This window comes from Fringilla coelebs (genome assembly GCF_963513975.1).
Source record: "Fringilla coelebs genome assembly, chromosome: 23".
Classification (NCBI taxonomy): Eukaryota; Metazoa; Chordata; class Aves; order Passeriformes; family Fringillidae; genus Fringilla; species Fringilla coelebs.
In genome coordinates this window covers 4830572-4837371 of record NC_140049.1, presented here as the reverse complement: position 1 = coordinate 4837371, position 6800 = coordinate 4830572, and positions in this window count along the sequence as shown.

The window sequence follows — 6800 nt, the reverse complement described above, 5'->3', positions numbered from 1 at the left end:
TGTACAACCCTCCCTTTTCATTTTTAATTCTATAGAATTTATGGGTTTTTCTTCCCCATTGCTTCTTTCAATGTCCAATTTAATTTCTCAGCAAACCTAAAGTTTATTTGTAAAAGCAAATATCTTTGGGCACGGTGGGGAAACACCTGGAATAATCCCAGAAATTTTTCCTTATTCCAGATAAACCTCAGCACCAACTTCCTCTGTGCCCTGTTTAGCTGCTCTTGGAATCTGAGGAAAGCTGGGAAAGTCCCAGCCTTGGGTTTCAGTAATTATGGTTTTTATCAAGGGCAGGGAGAGGTTTGGTTTGTGCACTTTCAGATCCTAAATCCATGTTCTGGCTGTTGTGTCCTGCCTTCCAATGAGGCAGAATACAGAACAGGGAAGGGAAAGCTGCAGCTGGTAGCCAGGACACTCAGGGGTGTATAATGTATAAATTATAAAATAAAATATATAAATAATAGATTTATTATTTATAATTGTATATAAATATATAAAATATAGCTATAAACAAAATAAAATAATATAATGTATAAATAATATGTATGAATAAATTAAATAATTATATATTAATATATAGACAGTTTTATAAAATCATATAAAATATAAATAAATGAAATAACTATGTCTTAATATATAAACATTTATATGGGATAATATGAAATATAAATAATATGTAGAGATAAATTAAATAGTTATATACTACATATATGAAAATATATACTAAATATATGAAAATTTCTATAAAATAATATAAAATATAAGTAATATGTATAAATAAATGAAATAATTCTGTCTTAATATATAAACGTTTATATGGAATAATATGAAATACAAATAATATGTAGAGATTAAATAATTCTATATTAAACATATTTAAAATTTATAAAATAATACAAACTAGAAGTAATATGGATAAATAAATAATTATATATTAATATATAAACATGGAATATTCCATATTTATATGGAATAATATAATGGAATCATATAAGATATAAACAATATGTAGAGATAAATTAAATAGTTATATACTACATATATGAAAATATATACTAAATATATGAAAATTTCTATACAATAATATAAAATATAAGTAATATGGATAAATAAATGAAATAATTATATGGTAATATATAACTGTTTATATAGAATAATATAAAATATAAATAATATGTAGAGATAAATTAAATAATTCTATATTAAACATATTTAAAATTTATAAAATAATACAAACTAGAAGTAATATGGATAAATAAATAATTATGTATTAATATAGAAACATGGAATACTCCGTATTTATATGGAATAATATAATGGAATCATACAAGATATAAACAATATGTATAGATAAATAATTATATTCTAAATATATGAAAATATATTATATACTAAATACATGAAAATTTCTATAAAATAATATAAAATATAAGTAATATGGATAAATAAATGAAATAATTATATGTTAATATAGAAATGTTTATATGGAATAATATAAAATATAAATAATATATATATAAATTAAATAATTCTATATTAAAGATATAAAAATTTCTATAAAGTAATATAAAATATAAGTAATATGTCTAAATAAATAATTATATATTCATATCTATTTTATGGAATAGTATAAAATAGAAATAATATGTAAAGATAAATAAAATATTTATATATTGAAATATTTTAAATTATCTAAAATAATATAAAATTAAAATAATATATATAAATAAATTAAAACAATGTGTAAATAATATAAAATCATTCCAGTGGGTTGGGGGGTGCTGTGTGCTTCCTGCTGTGAGCTCCTATTGCACCAATTCCCATCCCTTTGATAGACCCAGCTGAGTCTGAGCAGCTTTTTATCCTGGAACATCCCTTGAGGAGGGTTTAAGACCCAGCAGGTGCCCACCCCATAAATCAATCCTGCCTGGCAGCACTGGGAGCAGCTCCTGGAGGCTGCCCAGGCTCCTCCTTCAGGGTTCCACCTGGGAGTAAATCCCTGGTAGCAGTGGAGAAGCGTTTCCTTCCCAGGAGGGATGGCACAACCCCAGGAGGGATCCTTGTCTGCTTGGAGAAGCCACTTCCACATTTTCTTCTTGCTTTCTTTATCCTGTGCTGCTAAAATGAATCAGGATTCAGGGGATCAGTCCTCTGTCAGTGCTCAGAAAGCTAATTATAAGTGAAGTTGTTAAGGTTTTTTTCCCAAAGGGACTGAGGTGTTTTAGCAGGTCCTTGCTGGGGTGCAGTGAAAATTGGAGGCTGTTCTGGGCTCCTTTGGTCACTCAGATTCCTTCCAGCCAGCTCTGGTTCCCTGCAGGTCTCTGGATCTTTGGAGAATTCTTGGAGTGTTTGGTTTCTCTGCACCATGATGTTTAGAAGGTTTTTTAACCAATGAATCCTGGTTAAAGTCCTTCCAAATGTGATTTCCCATCACGATCCAGCTGGCCATGGCAAATTATCCCATGTGCAGAGGATGGGCTTGGGCAGGAAAATGTCCCCAGGGTGACACAGGGCACAGTGCTGAGGCTGGCATTGCTTTTCCCAGGGGTTTGATTTATTGTCAGTGAAATCTTGGAAAGATCCAGGGGATTGTTGGTGATTTCCTCCCAGTGCAAAGGGGGGAGATGCTGCCTGTGAGGTACAGGAGGGATCCAGCTCTCCACTGCCTGCCCAGGACCTGCAGGGATGGCTGGGAGGGCACCACCCTTCCACAAAATGGGGGTTTTTTTTGTCATGCTGAGGATCAGGTTTTTTTGTCATGCTGAGGATCAGGTTTAGCCTCTGCTGCTGATTGTTTCTGCTGCAGATGAGTGAGGGGAGAATTTCCTTCAAAGGGGAAAATTAAGGGAATGTAAGGAAATGTAAGGGAAATTAAGGGAAATGTAATGTAAGGAAATTAAGGGAAATGTAAGGGGAATTAAGGGAAATGTAAGGAAATGTAAGGGGAATTAAGGGAAATGTAAGGAAATGTAAGGGGAATTAAGGGAAATGTAAAGAAATGTAAGGGAAATTAAGGGAAATGTAATGTAGGGAAATTAAGGGAAATGTAAGGAAATGTAAGGGAAATTAAGGGAAATTAAGGAAATTAAGGAAAATGTAAGGGAAATGTAAGGGGAATTAAGGGAAATGTAAGGGAAATTGAGGGAAATGTAAGGGAAATGAAGGAAATTAAGGGAAATGTAAGGGAAAGTAAGGGAAATGTAAGGAAATGTAAGGGAAGTGTAAGGAAATGTAAGGGAAATTAAGGGAAATGTAAGGGAATGTAAGGGAAATTAGGGAAATGTAAGGAAATTAAGGGAAATGTAAGGGAAATTAGGGAAATGTGAGGGAAATTAAGGGAAATAAGGGAAATGTAAGGGAAATTAAGGGAAATGTAAGGGAAATTAAGGAAATGTAGAGGAAATGTAAGGAAAATTAAGGGAATGTAAAGGAAATGTAGAGGAAATGTAAGGAAAATTAAGGGAATGTAAAGGAAATGTAGAGGAAATGTAAGGAAAATTAAGGGAATGTAAAGGAAATGTAGGGGAAATGTAAGGAAAATTAAGGGAATGTAAGGGAGATTAAGAGATTGTAAAGGAAATGTAAGGAAATTAAGAGGAAATGTAAGGAAAATTAAGGGAATGTAAAGGAAATGTAGGGGAAATGTAAGGAAAATTAAGGGAATGTAAAGGAAATGTAGGGGAAATGTAAGGAAAATTAAGGGATTGTAAGGGAAATGTAAAGGGAATGTAAGGGGAAAACTTTCAGGAATAATTTCCCCATGGAAAGGGGGCTCAGGCCGTGGCAGGGGCTGCCCAGGGAGGTTTGGAGTGCCCATCCCTGGAGGTGGCACTCAGTGCTCTGGGCTGGGGACAAGGTGGGGGTCAGGCACAGCTGGGATTTGACAATCCAGGAGGGCTTTTCCAACCTTAAAGATCCTGGGATTCTGTGAAGGGAGCAGGGACAAAAGGGATTTTCTAGTCCACCTCAGATTGAGCTTTAAACCTCATTTGTGTCCCAGCAACTCTTGGATTTCTCCACCCTGTGGTGTTCTGCACTGTGCAGAAGCAGCTTTAGGAAGTGTTTGATTTGCACCATGACTTCAGTGGGATGGAAAAACCTTCCTGGGGCAGATGTTCCCATCCTCAGTGCTCATTTCCCTCATGCACATGTCGTATCCTGCAGTAAATAAATGCCTTTGGTTTTCAGAGCTGCCAGGGGAACTGAACCATCTGTTCTGTGCTTGCCTCCCCAGCCCCAGGTGTGAGCAGAGAAGTGTTGGAGCACCAGCCTGCGCCTGCTCAGTGGAAAAACAAAGGTTTGAAGATTCTTCACCCCCCTCCAGCCCGCTGGCAGGATGGTGCAGGGCTCCTGGGAGGAGTTTCTCATTGTGGGCATTGGTTTCCTCAACAGTTTTGGATAGACAAGAGGTAAATGTGGCTGGAGAAAGGTGCTTTCATCATCAATAATTCATAATAATCCTGTGCAGGATTGTTCTGGGGTAAATAAAGGTTGGTGGTGCCCATCCAGGGGTTGGGATGTGGGAAATGGGAGCTCCTGAGCTGTTTGCTCCTCTGCAGAAGGAAAGAGAGGGGGACAAGAGCTCCAATTTTGCTGAATGAGGGTAAAAAATTGGTGATATTGATCTGATGGAGAGAGGGCAGGACTCTCCTTAAGATCCCGCAGGTTTGGGGGGGAATTTCTTGGAGCAGATGGGAAATTCACAGCCTTGGGTTTCAGTAATTATGGTTTTTATCAAGGGCAGAGCCTGAACACAGAGAGTGTGGGGCAGGGAGAGGTTTGGTTTGTGCACTCTGAGATCCTAAATCCATGTTCTGGCTGCTGTGTGCTGCCTTTCAGTGAGGCAGAGCACAGAACAGGGAAGGGAAAGGGTAGCCAGGACACTCAGGGGTGTACAGTGTACAAATTATAAAATAAAATCTAAAAATAAAAATTTTATTATTTATATATCTATATCTATATCTATAAATATAGGAAATAGATTTATAAATAATATAAAATATAAATAATATTTATTGATTATATAATAATTATATATTTCTATATATTTCTATATAGTTATGTATATACATATTTTTATATATTTATATATAATTATATATAAATAAATAGATATTTATAAATATATAATTATATATAAATTATATAGATTATATATATAAAATTATATATAAATTCTATAAAGTTCTATAAAATATAAGTGATATGTATAACTAAATTAAATTATTATTTATTAATAGATAAACGTTTCTATTGAATAATATAAAATATTAGAGATAATATGTATAGAAATATAGATAGAATAGATTATCTATAGATATATATTATATAGATATAATATATTATATAGATTTCTATAATATCTATAGGAATATAGATAAAATATTTATATATAAAGATATTTTAAATTATATAAAATTTAAATAATATATATAAATGAATTAAAATAAAGTATAAATAATATAAAATAATTCCAGTGGGTATGGATGGGGTGGGAGGTGTGGACACCACATCCTGCTGCTGTTTCTTGGTGGCAAAAGAGGTGAAAATACCCCAGGGCTTGTGTTGAAAGGAGGAAGGTGTTGAGCAGAGGCTTCATTTCCAGGGAGAGGGAGAGAGCATTAAAGGTGTTGGAATTGTCTCGAGTGGGAGCAGCAGGGTGAGGAGCTGCTGGGCTGGCTCTTTCCCACTCTGTTAGAAGCCAAAAGCACAGCTGCTCTTGGGGAGATGCAGAAAAAATCCTAAAATGCTAAAATCCTAAAGCTTTAGGATTGGAACACCTCCCACATGGTTCCTGTTACAGCAGCAAACCAAAGCTGCTGGTAATGATTGAGCTGGTGAGAGTGAGGAACTTTATTGTTTCACCAGGTGAAAAATCCATTTTTTTTTGAATGAAAGTTTCATCCCTGCTGCAGAAGGGCTCAGTGCAGGATTGGCTGAGTGTGGTTCATCCCCCTGCAGCTCCCAGTGCCTTGAACACCTCAGCAATAATCACTTGATCCAGAAATCCTGGGGATCCTCACTGATATTCTCTGGTCCATCCCAGCCCCAGAGTGGTGGGTGCTGAGGTTTCAGCTGTGAATTGATGATGGAAAGGACAATTCCCTGCAGATCCCTGGGAGAAGCTGTCCAACAGCATATGAGAAATGAACTGGTTTGTAGCCCTGATATTCCCCATTTCCCTGTAATTTTTCCCCCTTTTAAGCTCAGTGGAATTGTGTGACTGCTGGATCTGGCCCATCATCTGCAGAGAAACTTTCTTACCTGTGACAGTGTTGGAGCTCCTTGGAACTGTCACAGTATTCTGTAGCTTTTTATTAAATATAGACCACCTCATTTTGGGCTTGAAATAACCTGTTTCACAGTTTAAATGAGTGTTTCTATAGGGGAAACAACTCTTGCTGCCTTAATATTAAAAAAAAAGGGATGAGGAATAAAAGGGGTAAGAAAAAAAAATAGGATAATTAAATCACCTTAATATTTAAAAAAAGGAAAAGTAAAAAGAAGGATAATGCCATTGGCTGGAATGGATATCCCAGGCTGACATAATAATTTAAAATACCGAATTTTTTACTATAATAATTTCAAATACCAGATTTTTAAAAATTGCACCTTCACTACTGGAAAGAAAGTCCAGGCTGCTGTGTTGTGTCTTATCCATCCAAATGAAATCTGTGGGATGCTCTTTGCATCCAGGCTCACACTGGAGCTGCCTCTGGAATGGAGTCCCTGGAGGGTTGGGAAGCTGGGGAGGGTGGCTTTGGTCTCTGACTTTGCTGTGTTGTGGTTCTGGCTTTAAT